This window comes from Acinonyx jubatus, chromosome D3, assembly GCF_027475565.1.
Source record: "Acinonyx jubatus isolate Ajub_Pintada_27869175 chromosome D3, VMU_Ajub_asm_v1.0, whole genome shotgun sequence".
In the NCBI taxonomy this organism is placed as follows: domain Eukaryota; kingdom Metazoa; phylum Chordata; class Mammalia; order Carnivora; family Felidae; genus Acinonyx; species Acinonyx jubatus.
In genome coordinates this window covers 30,585,566-30,607,893 of record NC_069392.1, presented here as the reverse complement: position 1 = coordinate 30,607,893, position 22,328 = coordinate 30,585,566, and the positions used below count along the sequence as shown (strand labels likewise).

The 22,328-nt window shown below is 45.0% G+C and overlaps 1 protein-coding gene across 20 annotated transcripts in view; it reads left to right on the top strand.

Moving 5' to 3' along the window:
* Nucleotides 1–22,328, top strand: part of LDLRAD4 (low density lipoprotein receptor class A domain containing 4) — a 442,107-nt gene that overhangs the window by 10,961 nt on the left and 408,818 nt on the right. Inside the window, exon 1 of one of the 20 annotated variants that reach the window (XM_053206359.1) lies at nucleotides 14,793–19,778. The exons of the other annotated variants lie outside the window; for them this stretch is intronic. The gene's annotated coding sequence lies outside the window, so the exon portion shown is untranslated. Of the gene's footprint in view, nucleotides 1–14,792; nucleotides 19,779–22,328 lie in introns of those variants that run through there. 20 annotated transcript variants of the gene reach the window in all.

Below are 22,328 nucleotides of genomic sequence, written 5' to 3'. Positions count from 1 at the left end.
GCAGGCAGTTTATAATCAGGTCTCAAGTTAAGAGTTGGGAAGCCCCAGGGGTGCTTGGGTAACTCAGTTGGTTAAGTGTCCGCCTTCTGCTCAGGTTGTGATCTCACAGTTCGTGGGCTCAAGTCCTGCATTGGGCTCTGTGCTGACAGCTCAGAGCCTGGAGCTTACTTCAGATTCTGTGTCTCCATCGCTCTCTGCCCTTATCCCACTTGCAATCTGTCTGTCTCTCAAAAATGAATAAACATTAAAAAAAAAAAAGAATTGGGAAACCCCATTTAAGCCCCAAGTCAGTTAAGTCTTTGTACATGGAGAGAGTGAGATGGCTGGGTATGAAGGGCAGTAAACTCTGCCAGCTTGCTTCTGTTACCCCTTGCTCTGCTCTACATTCTTGTGGAGCACTGTGATGCCCAGGCACTGGCTCTATCCCCATACTGCTGGAAGGCAGGTACCCAAATGGTTACTGCACCGGGTGGTGGCCTTGCCAGGGTACTGGCAGCACGAGGAGGTATAAAGATCCCAGAGGAGCAAGGAGGACATCTAGGTCTACTCTGGTCAGTCAAGGAGGACTTCAGGAAGAAGCTGACTTTGGGCTGAGACTTGGTGAAAGAACACAGTTTTCCCAGGTGGACAAGCAGGAAGAGAGTGTTCACTGTCAGTGGCTTTGAGAAAGCTATGTGCACTGGGGTCTGGAAGGCAAATACCAGAGCTTCAAACGTCGGTGTATAAGTGTGTGTGTCAATTTATAGATAAATATACATGACCCATGTGTGTGCTCCTACATTTTTGCTCATAGGAGTATGTTCTTAAAATTGGGGGACTGGGGCACCTGGATGGCTTAGTCGGTGGAATATGTGACTCTTGATCTTGGGGTTGTAAGTTCAAGCCCCATGTTGGGTGTAGAGCTTACTTAAAAATAAAAAAATCTTTTAAGAAAATTGGGGGACCACTGGTGAGCAGTGGGAACAAGTGTACAGAACAGGGATGAGAGAGAGTAGCTGTAAGGGTAAGCAGGGGGCTGGTTATTTCACAGGTTAATAGTGATGCATATAGCTCTTGAAATTTAGAACTCTAACTGCACTTACCCCATGAAGGGGTGAGCCTGGTGAAGAAAATCCTAAATTATTTGTTAGTGTTTAAGTGCCACCAGCTTAAAATCCATGTGCCATATTTTGCCACTTTGCTGCCCTCACTTTTGCAGGCACCTTTTCTTGAGTTTATGACTATTGGAGTATGGCGAGGGGTGGGGGTTTTGTGCTCCGGTTTAGGTAATATGAAATGCTAATATAAATGCTTTGTTGACCCAGAGAAATAATTGTCAAGAAATTGAGATTGTTTATTCATGCTCTGAGTGGGGGTAACAGTTTTAGAGGCCATGTGCATCTATGAAAATGGTCAAGTTCAATTAATATGTCAAGGGGGCTGTGGGGGCTGCAAGGGACAAGTAAAGACTGGTTCTTTTCCTGCCTGCCTTCAGAGACTGTACATCATGGCCAGAGTTTTGTGTGTCAGACACACGTTGGTGTTAGTTGGTGAGGCAGCATGCAGGTAGGAGGGAACTCCATGCTGATGGTGTTGGTGGAAGAGGCTCTCGTCGGGGATGGGTGGAAGGGCAAAAGGGCTCAGGACAGATTTTGTGGGGAAAAAAATGGCAGTTGATATGTGCCTCTGAGATGGGCAATGACAGGAAGAAAACAGCTTGCTGGAAGGGTGTGGATCAATGCAGGGGAACACAGAGGGGTATTTGGTGAACACCAGTTTGTTGGAAGCTCTGTCCTTATTGGATCTGATAAACGTTAGCTGTTGTCATCATCATTTTTGTTCTTGTTGTGTCAAGGCGCTGGATTAAGGTAGGTAAGACCAGTTCTGCTGTGGAGTGTTTCATCCCATCTTTACTGAACACTGAGTCAACAGCCAGTAACGGTGAAGAAAAAACAAGCCTGTTGGGAGACCTACTTTCTATTTATTTCCTTAATCTGTTTGTTTGCACTGGATACTCTGTCTTGACTGTGGTTCTGTAATACTCAATATTTGTTCACATTTCACAGAATGCTTACTTTTCATCCTCCGTGCAGTTCACACCAGGAAGCCAGGTTTATTCCTTTCATATGGTAATTACAATGCCTTCTATTTGCAAAACATTTGTAACTTTTTAAAGCTTTTCATAGACAATATCTAATTTCAGGTTCCTTGGCTTTAAGGAACAAATAATTAATGAAATGTACATAGAAGTGTAATTAATGGATTCGTTCCTTACTCTTCTCTAATGTGGCCATTAGCTGAATGTGGAATTCAGATTGGAGTTTATTTTAATGTGCAAAACCTAATGGGAAAGAGATGTCCTGTCGTTGTCCAAGCCACATAACGAGGTATTTCTGAAGTTGCTGGGACCAAGGCTTTTGCCCCTTGCTTCCTGGGCGGGCACTCAGTCGACATAATTTTAAAGCACTCAAGTGCTCAAGAGTGGGGTAAAGCACTCAAAATCCAATTCAAAAGTACAGCCGAACACCCATGCAATCCTTCCTCAGGTGGACTGTGCAGACCAGAGACCTCACTGAATTGAAGTGTATGGGCAGCCTGGGTGGATGTGGAAGCCTCCTCTCATCTCTTGTCCTTTGTTAAAGGGAGGCTTACCGGTGAGCTCCTTGTGGCACTTAAAAAGCTGTAGAAGGTTCTGGCAAATCTAAAGTGTCCAGCCATTTTTAACAGCGGAGCAGGCGCACACCCTCTTGTGTGCTGTGGGTCCAGGGCACTTGGGATCTCTGTCCTCAGCCTGCGCTCCTTTTTTTCAAGGTGGTTTTGGCTTCTGTCATGGTATCAGTTTGTTCAGCTGTGCAGGCAAGTCGCTGTCAGTTCTGTCTCTCTCCTTTTAGCAAAAGAGTTTTCATTCCGCGTTGGGGCCCTTTGTCCGGGTTACATAAGACTGTTCTGTGGCTTCAGCCCTTGGCCAGCACCTGGCCACCTCTGCCCAGCACCTGGCCACCTCTGCCCAGCCCTTGCCTCTCTCTACCTCTAGCGGCCCCTTTTCTCCACTCAGCTATTTACTGTTGTGTGTGGCTCTGCTTCTTCCTCTGTGGTTGCCAAGTATTCTGATCCCCTTCTTGTATTCCAAGTGGAAGTCATTCACACCGCCGTTCACACTTGCTTTGCAGTTTTCTGCTCTCTCTCCTCCACAGACCTCAGAAGTGCTGTGTCTAACTCTCGCTCCCTGAGGCCGTGTGTGGAGACTGCCTACCTAGTCCAAGCACTCAAAGCCTGCTTCAGCAGTCCTAGGCCTGTAATAGAGACACAGGCTGGAGTGTCTGCTGGCTTTTCCTAATTTGGACACCCCCTGACAGTGGTGTAGATATGGTTCAATGGTTTTGGTGGCAAATGAAGTGCTTTCTGGTCTCCTTGGGTATTTAGTTTGTGTGATCAATAAGGACTGAGGCTCAGTTGGTAGCTGCACATGGTGAGTTATGTGGACAGGTTGTAATGAAATAGCCCTACCTCTGCAGAAAATGGGTGCCCTGAAGGGTGGTACTGATGGGATATGCTCTTTCCGTTGCTTAGAAAGTGAACTTGTCTCCTATACCATTTGAATATATTCTCTGCTGTTGGAAAATAGAGTGGTTACGTGATTCATTGGCTTGTTCACTGATTGAGAGAGGATGGCAAGATGTCAGTGGGCTCTCCTGGCTTGCTCTCAGAGTTGAGAGGAGTATGGCAGGCAGAACCCAGCAAAGAATAGAAGAGCTGCTCTTGCAAGCTGGCCGAAGAACTGAGTGCCCTCTTGTTTGATATACACCTTTCTGTCACTTATTTGCCACTGTCTCTGGTGCTGTTTTATTGACAGCCTTCTCCAAATGTGTCTGAGCGCCTGGTCACCCTACCTCTATGATGAGGCCTGCCAAGCAAAGCTGCTGAGGACAGTCGTTCTCAGAGGTGTTCATTGGTGTCTCTCCCTCATCTGTCAATGGAGGTTTCCAAACCTGGAACCTTATACCCACATCTGGGAAGCTTAGAGGCAGAATTCTTTTGCCTGTATTGAAATTCATTATGCAGTTTGAACAACATGGGCTTGACCTGCACAGGTCCACTTACACGTGTTTATTTATTTATTTTTATAAATACCATACAGTACTATAAATTAAATATATTTTCTTTGTGATGTTCTTTTTTTAAAAAAAAAACATATTTGTTTATTTAAGTAATCCCTGCACCCAATGTGAGACTCAGACTCATGACCCCAAGATTGAGAGTCCCACGTTCTACTGACTGAGCCAGCCAGGCGCCCCCTTGTGATTTTCTTTCTTTCTTTTTCTTTTTCTTTTTTTTTTTTTTTAAAGTTTATTTATTTATTTGGAGAGAGAGAGAGAGAAAGAGAGAGAGAGAGCGTGCACGTGCATGCAGGGGAGGGGCAGAGAGAGAGAAAATCCCAAGCAGACTCTGCACTGTCAGCACAGAGCTTCATGAGGGGCTTGAACTCATGAACTGTGAGATCATGACCTGATCCAAAATCAAGAGTCAGATGCCAACTGACTGAGCTACCCACGTGCCCCCCCATTGTGATTTTCTTAATAACATTTTCTTTTCTCTAGCTTAAGTTATTTTAGTAATACAGTGTATTGTACATATGACATACAGAATATGTGTTAATCAGTGGTTTATGTTGGTCAGGCTTCTGGTCACCAGTAGGCTTCTGGTGAACAGTAGGTAAGTTTTGAGGAGTCAACTTACAGGTGGATTTTTGACTGTGCAGGGTTAAGTACCCCTCCCCACTGCCTTGTTCAAGGGTCAACTATATATAGAGGATCTCACCCCTAAACTCTGAAGTGCAAACTCATATCTGTCAGATGTCTCTATTGTCCGATGGGCATCTCTAAAGCCCATGTCTAACAATGATGTCCTGATTCCCAGCACACCCATCCACCTTGTCCCTTTGGTTTCCCCCATCTGCCCTTCACTGTCCCATCTCAGTGACAGTATATTCCAGTCTGCCTAGTGATTCAGGTCACACATCTTGGAGTCCTCCTTGACTTTTTTTTTTTTTTCCATAGCTCACCTCAATCCATCAATAGATCGTGTTTGTTCTGTCTTCTAATTCTGCCTCAAACCTGCTCACTTGTCAGCAGCATGGCTGCTAGCAGCTCAATGTGTCCCTTCCCCACTCAGGTTAGAGTCTCCTGACTGCAACCCCTCCAACTTTGGAGTCTAGTCTCAGCCCAGCAGACTGTGAGCCAGGGCCCAGCAGTTGAGTAGCTCCTCTGCTGGGGTCTCTGGGGTCTGGCAGCCTTCCCTCTGCGGTGCCTCCTCACAGGCCTTTGTGGTTGCTCTGCTGAAACTCCCCCTTGGTGGCCATGCATCTGTCCCTCGCTTCATTCAGGCCTCAGTCTGGTGACCCTCGTCAGGAGGCTGTGCCTTACCTTGGGGCCCTGCCCGGACGCTGTTCCAGTTTTCTCCGTCTGTTCACTGGTGCTGGTTGTTACCCCCCACACTGGAAAGTAAGTGCGGGAGGGCGGGTGTGTTGCCTTGCTCCTTGTTCTGGGAGGTGCCCAACAGCAGCCCCGGGACTGCAGTGCATGACCGCAGGTGAACTCAGGCAGGGCACAGGCCAGCAGGGGGACACAGTGCCGTCGGGCGAGTTGTCCACTCCCTCCTGGGTGGGGCAACTTGTGGGTGCTGGGTGTCTCCCTTCAGTTACCATGGGTCAGGTCAGACCTCAGTGCAAACAGAAAGTTCTGCCAGAAGGGCTGAAGTACAGCTGCAGGAGTGAAAGGGGTGCACATGAGGCTGGCACATCCCAGGTGACATCATTGTGGTCACCCCTTCCACCCCTTGTCTCCTATGGTTTTTCTACTCACCTGCATTAACACTTTGTTTTGCTATTTCTCCCTGAAGTCAACTACCTGCTGGAGGCAGGAGAAGCAATTGTTTTCTAGGCAGGATCTTGCCTTCCTTCTCTCCTCCATTTGACTTGCTAGCTGTATAAATTATGTATGAAGTAGATACTATTTATATGTTTCAAGACAATTGATAAACCTGTAAAAGATCATCAGATTTATTAATTTTAGTAAAATCATCGTAGGTACACATTTTCTCTTCAGACAATGTGTCTCTATTATAAGCTTGGTTCCCCTCAGCTTGGTTCCTTGGTTTTCTTCTGTTCTTGGGATCATGAAAAGTTCAAAATAGAGAAAATTGTGGCCTGTGAATCTTTTTTCCATCTTTTCACAGAAGACTAAGTGGTTGACAGGTATCTGGAAGTCTGACTCATCTTCCAGACATCTGACTGTGCTTTTATTCTGGTATTAGATATGTGTTCTTGAGTTTTATTTTCTTGCTTGGGTTTAAAATCAACAAGGATGTGAAAACTAAGTACCTAGTGGAACAAGGCAAAAAACCCAAATAAGACAAATTCCAAATAGTGGTGAGTAGTATAGCATTTTATTTTTGTGTGATATATGGTCACATGCTAGCCTGGCCTGCAGATGAGAAGGGCAGCCATGGACAGGTCAGTCTTTCCTTTGCAGGTTCTCCCATCCCATCCAGACCACACATCTACAGTCCTGCCTGAGCAGTGATGGCACATGTCCGGCCCAAGGTTGGGTGGCTTTTCTTGAGGGCAAGCTTCAGTCTTACCTCCATCAGAAATCTGATTTGAATGACATAGGCACCTCCATCCAGAAAACCAACCAGAAGGAAATGTACCAGAACATTAAAAATAGATACCTTCCAGCATAGTGCTATGGATGATTTTAAAAATTCTGTCTTTTTACCTTTTCCATATTTCCTACAATGAGCATTTATATAACAAGAAAATTCCCAGTGAACTTGATTTACTCAGGGCGTGGAATAAAAAGTCAGTTTCTGAAAAATTGTGGAAAACAATTTGATGTGTGTCTTTTTAAGCATTTTGGAAGCACGGGTGGAGTTGCTATGGGGATGGTAAGGTTTACTCTCTACAGAGAGTGGTTCCATCTGGCACCACATGCTCCCTGAGCCAAGCTGGGCAGTCCTACGCACAGCAGAGTTTCTCATTAGATGTGGAAACAATTACACATAGAATCACGATTCCATCTTCTCCGCCCCCCCCCCCCCAAATCACCATTTAGCTTTGATCTAATAGCAGGACACAATGCTAAACTGCTTTCCACAGCCTCTGACCTCTCTGCCTGTTGTCACCTCTGAGACGGGTGCATTGCTGACAGTCAGAAGGGGTTCTGTCTTTGCTGGTGGAGCAGGGATGTTTCCTGAACAGGGTATACAGCATCGTACCTTTATCACAGTTGGAATTAATTTTCTTTTGCATAAATGCTGACATCTCTTTGAGAGGCATTGTTTTCATTTCCCTTTGCAGTGCCCCTTGAAACCATGGCCTCCTTCCCTTCGTGCACTTGCTTAGAACCAATATGGTCCCATCTCAGTTAGAGATGAGGTTTTAACATTCTGCACTGGGGTCATGGTGGGGACATGATGCATGCAAATAAAGTTCAGTTTTACATTTTATGGAGGATGAAACAAAGTGATTAAGAAAAGTAGTAGGTTTTCTCTTTGTCTTTGGGTCTTCAGTTATCACCGGAGGACTCGTGGAGCTAACATAGTGGTGGAGATGCTGGCTTAGGGATGGTTGGCATCAGCCAGTTGGAATTGGTGGTGTTCTCAGAACTCTGGTAGGGGCCCTGGACTAGATGTCTGGGGACCCCATGTTGTTGCTGCTCTTGGTCTCCTTATAGGGGTGTGCTCTTCGGCCAGTCTAAGTTTTGGTTCCCTCATCTGGAAAATGGCATTGGCGATGCTTATTTTCTCATAAGGTTATTATGATGATCAGATACGACGGTGCAAGGGTCTGCTTTGAAAAGCAGAGAACTTAATTCTTCAAAGGTGCGTTGCCCCCACAGCCTGACCACTGGCTGAGTCACTGCATGTCCTGTTGTGTCCTGTCCACTTCCTTTGATGATATGATAGGACATGGCTCTATGATGCCATCATGGATGGCCTGTTAGCACCTCAGCTTCTAGCTTAGATGCTTGTGATGATGGACCTGTAGACAATGGCTGGCTAGTGTGCTGTTTCATTCTTGCCTTGGAGACAAAGGTGATAATTTCACTCAGCCCCAGGACCAAATGGAACTAGGGTGGTTCTACTTAATGGAAAAAGCAGTTGGAAGACATTCAGGAAACATGGATTCTTGTTCCCAGTTCTGCCCCCAAGCAGCATTGTCTGTGAGCAACTCAGGATCTAGTCTTTCAGTGGTAGGATTGCTTGGCTGCCTTGGGTCAGGTACTATGGACACTCAAGACCTATGGCCTCAGTGCCCCCATTGAGAACCCCCTTCATGTCAGCATGGCTGTCTAGCACTTCCTGTGCGTTAATTCATTTGACCCATTTAATTCATTTGTGGGGTTGGGTGGTATTCCAATCATACATGCTGTTAAGATCTTGTCTCCAAATGGTGGCTGGTATGGAGCCTGGTGGCTCTCTGGGCCCCTCGTGGCTCAAGAGTTCAAAGACTCTGCTTCCTCAGGAGTCACAACTCTTGGGCTGATTGTGGAGGACATGGACAGTGGCATGGGGCTGTTCCCATTCTGTCCTTACCATTGAACATGAGCTCTGAAAACCCACCTAAAACCCCAGGAACTACTGGCACACAGAAACTTAAAATAACAACACCCAGAATATCTGCCTTTCTTGAGCTGTAGGGGTATTTACCACCCAAGCACCAAACCAGATCTAGGATTTTTCTTTGTTAGTTTCCAGGGTAGGAACTGGAGGCGGAATTCTAAGGACTGGCCATGATTGATGGTAGAATGAGGTGGAAGCACCTTGTCTTTACTCTCAAAAACACACTCCTGTCTGTCGTGTGCCCTTCAGGTGTCAGCTCCTGTTGGAATTCCTTTGCTCACCTGAAAGGATATTGGAATTGCCTATGCTGTGCAATCTTTTATTATTTTTAAATGTTCTCAAAGCCCTTTGGATGGAACTGAAGCTTTCTTTATTTGGGTTGCTAATTTTCACACCAAAGGAAGACTTCTATATCTTACACTGTATGCTAAGTTTCTGTGATAAGTTGGATTATTTCAGAGAGTTCCTGGTTAGTTGAGGAAAGGATGAGCAAGATGCCAATCAGGGAATTTACATACACAAAACCAAGAGGCAGCCTGGTGCAGGGTGGGGGATGTGGGCTGTGGAGTCCCACCAACGTGGGTTCCAATCTCTGCTGAAATATGTACCAGTCAATGGTGTGTTACTTTTTAGAATCCTGGAGAGACTAAACGAGATGCCTGGGGTGGGGCTTGCACATGGCAGGTGCTATGGAAGTGGTGGCTGCCTGTGTTTAGAGTGTGGAAATACACATTTATAGAGCCTGGATTCAGACTGCTTGTGAAGGCCAGTCTTGCCCACAACCCACTGGCCCCAGCCCCTTCTCCAGCAGATCCACATGAGTGGCAGTTTCTGCACAGAGTGTAGAAAGTTGCTGTTTGCTTGTAACCGTGGGTTTGATAGAGTATTTGTGTCCTCGGACCCAGCTTGCTGGTGGGGGTGCCTGGTGGAAGGGGAGAGGGTACTGGAAATGTTAATGCAGCTAATCCAATGAGATTAGCCTCCTGAGCTGAGGGATTTGAGGGAACAAAGGGTATTGAAGGGACCACTTAGAAGTTTAAACAGACTCCGTTCTCCCTTTTCACCTACGTCTTGTATAAGGATTTCAATAGCTCCTAAATGAGCTGGCCTGAATGGCAATAGCGCCCTTTTAAATTCTAATTAGCTGGTGAATTAACTAGTATGAATTTTGATTAGTTAGGATGAATTACAGGTATTAATGATTGTACAGTCTTAGAGCAAATGAAAGTAGCGGTTATCCAAAGGGGGCTTTGGCCAGCCATCCGGCCGGAGGACTTTAAATAGTCTCAGAAAGGCTGTGCTCTCTTTTTTTTTTTTTACACTGCATTTTTCACCCTTTAAAGCCCAGACTGGAGCAGCGTGGAGTGGGGACAAGATGCAGGTCCTCCCTCTCTCCTTGGTGGCCCTGGAAGGAGCGGAGCCCGCATCCATAGCTGGCGGGCCTCCAGACGCCCTTTGCAGTGTGCCCCGCCACGCGGCTGCACCAGCTTCTTTACTGGAAAGCCCGTGGCTGTAGCTGTTCCCTCCCAGGGCCGGCCTTGACCTGTTCTGGAGCAGCAGTGTTTATGTTTGCTTCAGCTGGCGCTGCAAGCCCTCCTTGTGCCAGTGTGGGGGGCTGCTCCTGTTTGGCCAAGGAAGGGAATTCGCAAGCGTATTGATATTTCTTTGGCTTTGCTGTGTTTCAGACAGCCTTGCACATGGAGACTCATTGCTCAGTAGTTAAACAGGCGAGTGTTTAAAAATACCCAACTCAGACCCATTTCAGTGATGGAGACGTGTCACATGCGTGGTCAATGTGCTCTGGAAAGAGTCACGGGCTCATGTACAAAAGGCCTCGCGTACAAAAGGCATCGCATAGTCTAGCTTGCTGAAGGACCAGTTCCTGGTCGGCAGGTGCTGTGAGCTGGAGGTTCAGTACCCTCACCCCTGCCCTTCTCCAGGCTCGCACTCCCTGCCCCCTGTCCTTCCTCTGGGTCTTCTGACTGGGAGGCCTGGGAGGCGCTGCTTCACCTTCCCTCTTCCCCTGAGGCACTCTGAGGCCACGTCTGCACCCTGGGCTGGCAGTTCCCTTCCCTCCCCTGTGCTCAGACTTTGGTCATAGTTGTGTGCGCCTATGTTAGTGTGCATATGTGTTTATGCATGTGTATACATTGTGTGTGCGTGGATGTCCATGTGTGCTCACACCATTGTTTCCTAATATACTGTGCTCACGCCTGCCTTCCCCATGGACCATAAACTCTGAGTCTGTACTGTGTGTTCTTACATTTAAAGGCCCAGCATAGGGCCTAGTGCATGTAGGTCTTGAGTGATCAATGGGAGAATGCATACATGAGACACAGCAGCTTTGGGGGATGATGGCAGATTGTGGCCTACTCTCACACTTTTTGTCTAAGAGAGAATTGGCTTTTTTTTAAAGCAGACTTGGTGCCCTACTCCTTTGTTTTGTGTCCTGTTGGGCACCTCATATGACACAGTGCTAGTTTATGAGGACCCAAAGACATGTGAAGTTCAACGCTGGACATAGTGTGATTTCCCATCACTGTTGATTCACGAGTTTGGCCAGAATGTTCTTCAGTGGTGACCCACACACTTTTCAGCAATTCTTACATGCATCATCGCTATGAAAAGCAAAGTTTTGATACTTTGAGAATTGAGATGGTGGAGGTCCCACCTGAAGAGAGTGAGAAAAACCTTGGCTAAATCGATTTTACCATGGTTGGTCTTTGGACATATCTGAGGGACAAACATTTGTGCAGAGGGAGTAGCAGGTGAATTCAGGCCCAAGGTTTTCTTGGCAAAAAGCTGCTGTCTGTGGGCCTTGATGGTCAGCCAGCCTCACAGCTTCTTCACCCTCACTGACCAGCTGGCTGTTGCAGGCATGACCCTCCAAACTTTGGTGTTTCCCCGCTGAAGATGGTGCTGTGCAGTGCTCTTCCTTCAAAAGCAAAATATCCATTACTCTCCCTCCGCCCCAGCCCTCCCCCCACCCCAGTTCATCTCATGATGAGGCCTTCTGGAGGTTGGTTTTTGGGACATTCCTAGGCACATCCTACATCATAACCACTCCTGCTGGAGGCCAAGGTTGTAAAGATGACTACCCCACTGTCTGCTGTATCTCCGTATTTTACTGTAATAAATAAATAAATGACTGAGAGACTCTCATGTACCACAGAGTAGGCTAGATTTCCAGAGAATGGATGAATTACATCCATACCTTCTGCCACCTGCATGAGACAGGATGACCTTGTCAGGCTGTCTGGAATAGTTTGTGTTGCCTATGCTGGCCACCCACTGCTGTGGGAAGAAGGCTCAGGCCCCAGAGTCTAGTTTTGTCATGATTGAGAGTAACTCAGACTGAGGTCTCCATCAGAGAATAGATCCTGTAGGAGGGTTTGGTATGTGTTCCTCTGCCTGTATTGCTTGCATTCTATTTATTTCTTTCTGCATGCTCAGCTTTCTTCCAGAAGTGATTTAAAGACAGCTTATAAAATACATATAATGTTAAAATAATAATAAAAGATTGAGGGTTTTAGGAAAAAGAAAATGCATGTTTAACAGTTTTATTAAACAAAGAAGTGCTTCAGACATGTTGACTTACTAGAATCCTTTATTTAAAAGTGTCCAGGAAATTCCATCAAAATAATTTTGTTTAGAATTCTGGTATTTCAAGTTGTACCAAAGAGAAGGAAATTTCAAGTGGCCCCAATACCAGTTCACATTTCTTTTACAGATAAGGGGTTAAGGTTTTTAGGACGCGCTCTCTAAATAGGCTGTTTAATTCCTACTGGTGTTTTGGTTTCAGGCCTGGAGCTGTGTTTGGGTGATTAGTGACATCTAATTACGTATGGGAGGGCAGGCAAAAGCTTTATAGCCTTGAGTCAGATATAGAGAACTACCTTCAAGCACTTACTAATGATTTTTGTCAAGGAATGGATTTTTCAGAACAATAATACAGAGATTGATAATATTTTATGTTGTAAGATATGGTAATCATGGAATATTATGCAGTCTTTGAAGTATGTAGAATAAGAAATAAGAATTAAGTGCCAAAGGTGTATTGTTTTATTCACTTTACTAAAAGTAATTTCCAAGTAGTTTATTTTAATATCATCTAACAGTTTTGTGTGCCCTTGCTCTCAGCTCTGACCCCACTTGTCCCAACTTAATTTCAGCTGTTAAACACTTAGAGCCCCCGTTAGGTCCAAATTAGCACTGTCATCTGACTTATCTGGAGCAGCAGTGCTGGCTGCTGGTTTGCCTGCTCTCCATTTTGCTGGGAGCATCTAGTCTGCTTGTCTGTAGAGGCTCAGCAATCCTGGTACTTGCTCCGCCTTTGTGCCTTTGTTCCCGTATTCCTCAGTTCTGCATCCCCTATTTGAGTGTCTCTGAGCTCTTTTATGCTGGAAACATTTAGAGCCTTTGTGTCTGATCCCAGCTGATCTTAATTTTCCAACCAGGACTTGATTTCTTTGAGAGCCACCTTGCCCTGGGCCAGTCTGCTGGAACTGTGCCTCGCCCCTGCCACTTCCGGCTCTTAACCTTGGGCATGTTATGAACTTATGTGAGTGAGCATAACACCTCTCATACTGTGAGGAAGAAAAGTGAGACAAAATATGGGGACAGCACTCAAACTTTACATCAGCACCCCATCCCTCCATCTGCCTAACTCCACTTACCTATCATTTAGTAACTTAATTGCCAAACATAAATTAAATTAATATTATAGTAAGGGCTCCCAATTTTCTCTATTACCTACCTGTGCCTCTCTTTTTGCTATTAACCTTTGAAATCTTTACAAATTATTTATTGATCTATATCGAGTGTATTGTGGTTAATATAATCATTTAAATCTACGCCTGCAAATGTTGCCATCAAAAGTTTATTTTTATTTTTTTATTTTTAAATTTTTATTATTTATTTATCTATTTATTTATTTAGTTTTAAATATATGAAATTTACTGCCAATTTACTGTTGGTTTCCATACAACACCCAGTCCTCATCCCAACAGGTGTCCTCCTCAATACCTATCACCCATCCTCCCCTCCCTCCCACCCCCCATCAACCCTCAGTTTGTTCTCAGTTTTTAAGAGTCTCTTTATGCTTTGGCTCTCTCCTACTCTAACCTCTTTTTTTTTTTTTTTCCTTCCCCTCCCGCATGGGTTTCTGTTAAGTTTCTCAGGATCCACCTAAGAGTGAACACATATGGTATCTGTCATTCTCTGTATGGCTTATTTCACTTAGCATCACACTGTCCAGTTCCATCCACGTTGCTACAAAGGGCCAGATTTCATTCTTTCTCATTGCCACGTAGTACTCCCTTGTGTATATAAACCACAATTTCTTTATCCATTCATCAGTTGACGGACATTTAGGCTCTTTCCATAATTTGGCTATTGTTGAGAGTGCTGCTCTAAACATTGGGGTACAAGTGCCCCTATGCATCAGTACTCCTGTATCCCTTGGGTAAATTCCTAGCAGTGCTACTGTTGGGTCATAGGGTAGGTCTATTTTTAATTTTTTGAGGAACCTCCACACTGTTTTCCAGAGTGGCTGCACCAGTTTGCATTCCCACCAACAGTGCAAGAGGGTTCCTGTTTCTCCACATCCTCTCCAGCATCTATAGTCTCCTGATTTGTTCATTTTGGCCACTTGGACTGGCATGAAGTGATATCTGAGTGTGGTTTTGATTTGTATTTCCCTGGCCATCAAAAGTTTAGATCCCTCTTCCTACCTTCCCCTGAAAGACACACATACATAGACTGATGTACACTCATATATGTTCAGATACACACAAAGGTACAGGCACATATATAGACATACATACAGTCTTCTGTACTTTCAGACACACACAAACTTGCTGATACACATTCAGACACATGCATGCATATGCACACACACTGCACACAACTTACATTTGACTGTTCCTGTGTGCAGTTTGAGCTTCTAGCAGAGCTTATGGATTGACCCTGTGGTTGAGACTTTCTGTGTTTAGGGATAGGTGGGAATACTCATTTTAAAATTAAATTTAATAAATATTTAGAAAGCATGTATTGTATGCCTCATTAGCAATTTTGTTAGATGTTCTGGAAGAAACAAAAGCACATGTATTATCTGTGTCCCATGGACACAGATTTTTTGGGGTTGTTACTTTTTTAATGTTCATTTATTTTTGAGAGAGAGAGAGAGAGAGAGAATGAGAGAGAGAGAGAGAGGGAGAGAGAGGGAGGGCAGAGAGAGAGGGAGATACACATTCCGAGGCAGGCTCCAAGCTCTGAGCTGTCAGCACAGAGCCCAATGCAGGGCTCGAACTCACGAACTGTGAGATCATGACCTGAGCCGAGTCAGATGTTTAACCCACCCAGATGCCTCAAAGTGGGGTCATTACTCTTTATGCACATGAGATGCTTGGCGAATATTATCATTTGTCTCATTTCGCTGGACCTGCACACACTCCATTTAGTGGAGGTGATGGGTTCCCGAAAGTCGAGCTGTGCCATAGTCAGTGCCATAAGGGGAAATGTCAAGAAATGCTTTCAAGGGTTGAGCGGTTTGCATGAAGTGTATAAACAGGAATAACCCTGACTTTTAGGGACCACGTGTCCCTGGATTTGGAAGAACACCATGTGTGTCACCCAGCAGGTTCTGAACCTTGTGGAGGGCTGACTATGGGAGGCATGCTTAATTCCACCCTGGCCCCACTGTTAGTGACTTCTCACTTAGTACCAGAGATAATGGGGCAGGTGAGACAGGCAGGTGAGGGGAGACTTTTTTATTCATGCATTGGGTTTAAGCAATATCAGTTTGGGGAGCTGCCTAAAGTTTTTGCTGAGTTTATTCTAGCAGGAAATGCTACTACTCCTAATTAATATTCACATAAGCCTTTGCCAAATGCTTACTGTACAGATATTATTGTCATCCTCACTTTCCAAATGTAGAAACTGAGAGGTTGAGTGATGTGCCCAAGTTAATCTGGGTAGGAAGGTGTGGGCTGTGTCCCTTAAACCCACATCTTGGGCCCTGGCTCTCTACTTGTTCCTAAGGACCATGGATAGCAGAGTTTTTCCATGTGGGATGAAAGCAAGCAGCATGATTGTTTCTGCTTCAAGAGGAGCAAGAGAAGTGATATGGTCTCCCAGATCACCTGCACAGACTGCAGCTCCTGGCTCTCAAATGTGAGCATGAGCCTGCTCTTTCCCTCTCTTCTCCTGGGCTTCCACATTTACTTGTCTGCAGCGCAGTAGGATTACTAAGGGAACAAGGCTTGCAGAGGGCGGAGGGTGTGTCTATCATGTAGTGGGGTTCAGGGGCTCAGAACACTGTAGCTGCCATTACTCTTTTCTGCAGAGTGGGTCTCTGCTTGGAATTACAAGGCGGGCACTGACAGATGTATAAGTAGATGCTCAAGAGCAAATTAAAAATGCATTGTTAAAAATGGATTCAATGTGTGAACAAAGATTGGCATGAAGGTTGGGTCCCTGTATTTTTAGAGGCTAATTAAAGTGCATGAACAATGATAAATTCAGATAACCCATATCGTGTAAAATCACCATAAAGCATTCACTAAAGAGCTAATTGCATAGGATGCTGTGCTGGCAGGCTGAGAGGTCCAAGTGCTCTGCGGCCTGCACTGCCATCAAGTTCTGTCTGCTTTGTCTGTATAGAGATCAAACTGTGCCTATCAGTCCTGGCCCTGAGGACCTCAGCTGTCTGGCACCTGGTGATGTGCATTCACTATGTTTCTGCAGCCCTGAGTTTGGGACACGTGTGGAATTTTCCCGGGCCACTTGTCTAAATCATTCACAGAAATCTGTGGTCAGGTTTCTGTAAAGTGCTTCATTGGTGATGGGGAGAGGAGGAGAGAGAGATTTATTATTGATGCATGTTCACACACCAAGGCTATGTGCAGTTTGCTTCCCTTTGTGTGGCCCCTGCCATAATGTAAAATGTAGATACTGCAGCCCCCCCCGCCCCCGGGTGCCTTGACTACAGTTTATTGGCTTGAGTGGGCAGGGTTCTGCATGATCCACGGTGATAGAATTCCCCATGTTTATCTGTCTTGGAAAACTGGCCTCCAGAGATGAACTGTAGAGTGAGCTGTGTCAGAGCCTGTCTGCTGCCATTGCAACATTTACCTGGTTTACTTGGAGGACTTGGTGGTCTGTACTCCTGATGTTCTGTTAGTCACATGTAGAAATAAGAGAACATGTGCACTTAGTAATCTCAGGGTTAAATAGTCTTGCAGGTAGATCACAAGATCTATACCTCAAGATTTTAAAAAATTAGGTTGATTTTGTTCCCAAAAGTCTGTGATGACTTTTTATCTACAAGCACTTTAAAAAATGTTTCCTAATTTTTATAAGCAAATGTATATTTATCCCACACAGATACAGTAATGGCATGCTAAGGACAAAAAGACCAGGGTAAACTCAAGACCTTTAAACATCATAATTTGGAACACATCCGTTCTCACCAGGCAGTCTGTTAAATTCCAACCTGGCTAGCTTTTAAATGCCAGGAAGTAGTTGGTATTATGGGTTACATTTTCAGGGTGGCTGCAGGATTTTAACATGCATATCCCTCCCCTTTCTATCACTAAGCCATTGCTTTTTTTTTTTTTTAACTTTCCATCAATTACTTTGCAATAATTGTTGATTTATGGAAGAGTTGCAAAGAAGGTGCAGAGAGTTCCTATATACTCTTCACCTAGCTTCCCCTAATATTTACATTTTGCATAACCACTGCATACTTATCACATTAACATTGTGATAATTTGATCATGTATCAAATTAAATTAATATTGGTACAGAACTGCTAACTAATACCACAGACTTGATATGGATTTCACTAGCTTTTCTACTAAAGTCCTTTTTCTGTTCTTGGATCCAATCCAATATGCCACATTACATTTAGCCACTGCTCTTTTTTATTCTTTAAACAATTTTTATTTTTAACTTTTTATTATGATAAAATTTCAAACTCTCTAAAAGTAGAGAACAAGAAAGTGTGTCTGAGTTGGTCATTACCCATTCTCAGCCATGATCAGCGTATGGCTAATCACACTCTGTCACCACCAAATCTTATTTCCTGTTAAGTAAGTCGGCCTTAAATGGGTTATTGTGATCCCTGGCAGTGCCCTTCCCACGTGTGTACCCATGACCTGTAGAGTCTTGCCTGGCATGGTCATGCGGTCTCTTCTTAATGTTCTAGAATTGCTACTGCATGCACCTTTAAAATGCAGACTTGGCTTGATCTTTTTCCTGCTTTTTCCCACAATTTCCAAGAAGAATGCTTCACATGCAAGGAACATGGGGAAAGAATTATTGGAAAAGTCTCTCTGGAGCCTTTGTCACTTCCAGTTTGTGCTTGTTATTCGTTGTGACCCCGCATGACCTCAAGAAAAGGTCCATTTTTCTCGAGATGTGTGACTAAGAGCCAGGCTAAAGGGCAAGCTCTCACAGGAGAACAATGGCCTTACTTCCATATTACACCTTCCCCAGATGCCCTGGATCCTTACGTCACCCTCTTGGATGCTGATGGGTTGAAGAGTTACCCCTTGCTGCAGATGTACTCCTCCTTTCTGCTGGCAGAGCTGTCTTTCTTGTGCTTTCCCCCAGTCATTGGCTGGTCCTGGGCACAGTCATTATCCTCATTAGGCGTTATCTGGTAATTGTTTGTTGAATGAATGAGTGACCACCAGATTACTAATAAATAGGTTTATGGGTTTCACTGCTAAACTACTTCACACCAAGGTGTTAATAGCTGTTAGTGTTTTCAGAATTGACCCCTTGGGATTATTTACATTTTAAGGAGATGATGTCTTGAGGAACAATTGCTTAATCCAAATGTGGCATTCCTGACCTTTGGCCTTCAATGGAGGAGGCTAGGACGCCTTTCTTAACTGGTCTTTAAAACAAGTGTATGGCTTCTATGAAAACTCAACTCTGGTGACTAACTGATGCAAATTGAAAAGAATGTTATTTTTATGGTTGCATAGAAACAATTATTCCAAGGGAACTTGGGTCTTCTAGTGAGAGACAGTATGTTTTGGAAGTCTCCTCGTATTGGAGACTGTAAATGAGTTTTAATGAAAGGTGGACATTATTGCTGAAGCTCAAATGCAAATATACGTTCATTCCTTCAACAGTTGTTTACTGTGTACGTTCTGCCCCATGCAGCCAGATACTGGCGACCCAAGGGGGCCACAGCCCTGATCTGACCTGGTGACTGACCTCAGGTAGCCTTTGATGCACATGAGGCATACTTCCAGTAGTCATTGCTAAGATTATTACAGTTATGAATAGAAAACCAAGACCGATGACGGGGTTGTCACTGTAGTTACTCGATTGGGAGTTGGTGGGTGTCCCGTGCAGTGTTAAGCACTGAGACTGCTGTAGATGTGGGTGACAGGGTCCAGCTTCTGTACTTAGTCATCTCAAGAATTAGGAATTCATTACACGTATATAGTGAAGAATTTTTCATGTGCCTGTGACATACAACTGTGATATTGTGTCTGTGGTGTCACAGTGTCCTCACGTGAATTAGTCCACACTTACCAGAGTGCAATCTCAGAGACGACGTGTGTGGCAAATATCTGAATATATGTGTAAAGGCTGTTGAAAAATGTGGAGAAGCCAGTGTGAGAAACTAGATGCCATTGGCTGATATTACAAGTAAGGCTTACATGAAACATTTAGAAGCAGCCTCGTTTGCCCTTTCCTTTCACATCCACAGTCATGTCTACAGAGGAATATTGGAACCTGGGCCCTGTTCTAGTTTAGTATCCGTATAGCCTTGTTAGGTTTATCTTCTATTTTGTATCTGGGTGTTCTGCTTGTTTTCCAAACCACTGCCTGCACCACAGGGCCTCAGAGAACAGATGGCACGAGACAAACATGTGCTCGTGTAGAAATTGGGGCAGCCAGAGGGTCCAGGGTCCATGCCTGCCTACTCCTGGCACACCAGCACTCCCACCCCCGCTCCCAAGTCTGAGTGATTTCTGGCTGGCCTGGCTCCTGATACAGGATCAGACTGCTGGCTGTCCCAGGGGAGGCCTGAGTGGCCAGTGTTGGTTGCCTTCAGTCTTGATGCATTGTCAGTGCAGAGAGGCGCCACAGGAGAGAAGTGGAGGGAGCTGCTGAGGACATGGGAAATGGGCAGCAGGAGACAGAGCCTCCAGGTGACCAGAGACAGTTGTTGTGAGTGGGGCCCGATGCTTTTTTGTATGCTGCCATTCTTAGCATGAATATGCTGAGGCAGTTTACTGAAGTGTGTTATTTGTTCCGTTTTTTTTTCTTTAGAGAGATGTGAGAATCTAGGAAGAGTAATATTTTGAAAATCCTTTTTTTCTTCTCTTTTCCCCCTGCTCTTTGATGACATTTCTAAGCCTGCAGGTAAACTAGCGTTAGATTGGCTAATAAGTCTTTCTAATGACTGATTTAATACCAGCAGACAAGGTTCCTTTTGGGATTGATTATGGCACATGATGCTAATGGGGGTTAATTTGTAAAGGGAGGTACAGTGTGTGTTACCTTGTGAATTGTGCACAGAAGAGAGGGAAAGAAAGAATGAAGGAAGGAATGTATTCAATGGAGACAGAAAAAGCTGGAATTCAGAACAGTCTTTTTTAAGTTCTAATGATCAGGGTCTATGATATTTCATTTCCTTTCTGTGAAAATGGACACAGGCTCTCTTGATTGAGCACAGAGCATGTGACCCTTTACACTCAGGTGTCGCTGATCGTGAGACCTTTGCGTGAATTTCTGACAACCTTTTCACGGACTCAGCGAGTTCAGCCTGATCTCACAGAGCTGCTGGTGAAGTGGGAAGAATGCAGGGATCAAGCAGTCCTGTGGATAGATGTAGACTTGCCTCTGGGAGAGCTAATGAGGGCAAACATAAACAAGAGAGAGAAAGAGAGAGAGAGAGAGGTTCCCTGGTTTCCAGGGGTGGATGGGGATTTCTGGAGGTGAGAGAAGAGCCAGCCCAGAACATGTGCTTACACCAGAGGCAGGGGAACAGACCCAGCAACTGGGAATGGAAAGTAGCATGGACAGGGAGTGAGTCAGGCCAGGATAGGGGTTCCCACCGGAGTCCTGAGGGTTTCCTCTACTGAGACTGTGGGATGTTGTAGGCTTTGGGAAGTCAGTGGAGTGCTTGAAGCTGAAGGATGACAGGCTCTAGGTAAACAGGTTGCAGTGTGGAGAGTGGACAGGGGTATGGAGGGTCTCCCCTTGCACTGTCTGGGAAGACTGGGTGCAGACAGAGCAAGGGCTGCTTTGAGGCCGCTCAGCTGATCTGGAGGTATAGCTGGGCCTGAAAATATAAATAAAGTCCTTGCCCTTACACATGCATCCAATATTGTATTCCTGTAAAACTCCCCTGTTTACAAAAGTGGGGTTCTGAGTATAGGGGTCCAGGAAGGCTTTAGCAGTTAGGTGACATTTGAGGAGGGACCCAAGGGAGTGGCCCATGTGGGTATTTAGAATGATTTCCAGGCAGAGAGAACTCTGTACAAAGGCCTTGAGCAAGGCCTCAATGTAACTGAAGAGGAGCAAGGGGGGCAGGGGGGAGAGTGAGAGGAGGGAGGCCAGATGTGCATGTGTGTGTATGGTCCTGGAGGGCCCTGGAGGGTTATGGTGAAAGGGTGCCATTCCAGGCGTGGAGCAGAGTAGTTTCTTGGCTTAGGTTCATGAGGATCTCTTCGGAGTGAAGTGGGTGATGGAACAGGAGGCTGTTGCAGTATCAGGTCTCTGGAGATGATGGTTTCCCAGGCCAGGGTGGTCCAGGTGAGAGGATGAATCAGGACTTGGAAGGGTGGAGTTTTGAGGATTTGCTGAGGGCTGAGAAAGACAAGCGTTCATTAGAGCTTTTGGTTGAGCAACTGGAGTTGTATTTTATCAGAACGGGGAAGATTAGGGAAGGAGCTACTTTGTTGTTTTTTATAAGAAGACATTTTTTTTTATAATGAAAAGTGATAATAATTACTAGTAGTGGTATTTTGACTTACTTTTATTACTATGGTTTGTTTTCTTTTTGTTTCTGCTTAATCTTTGTTCTCAATAACCTTTTAATTATTTTTATTTTTTAAACTATTTTTTTTTTTTTTACAGAGAGAGTGTGTGCGTGTGCACATGAGTGGAGGAGGCGCAGAGAGAGGGAGAGAGAAAATCTTAAAAAAATTTTTTTTTTGAATCTTCATTTATTTTTGAGAAAGAGAGAGATAGAGCGTGAGCGGGAGAGGAACAGAGAGAGAAGGAGACACAGAATCCGAAGCAGGCTTCAGGCTCCGAGCTGTCAGCACAGAGCCCGGGGTGGGGCTTGAACCCACGAACTGTGAGATCATGACCTGAGCTGGACGCTCAACCGACTGAGCCACCCAGGGGCCCCAGAGAGAAAAAATCTCATGCCCAGATATGTGCTCGATGTCACAACCCTGAGATCATGACTTGAGCCAAAATCACGAGTCAGATGCTGAATTGACTGAGCCACCCAGGTGTCCGTCAATAACCTTTTAGAAAACAGTGTGCTGCTTATTTAGGACATTATGAGTGTTAATCGTTGTCCAGAAATCAAATGGAATTTCTTTGCAAGATTCAATTTAAGGGACTTGGATTCCCCAGGGGAAGGGGTGCTGTACACACACAAGGTTTTAATGCTCTATCAATAATCAGAACAGTGATTGTATATGTTGACAGGACTGAGATCCATGAACTGCCCTGAATCAGTT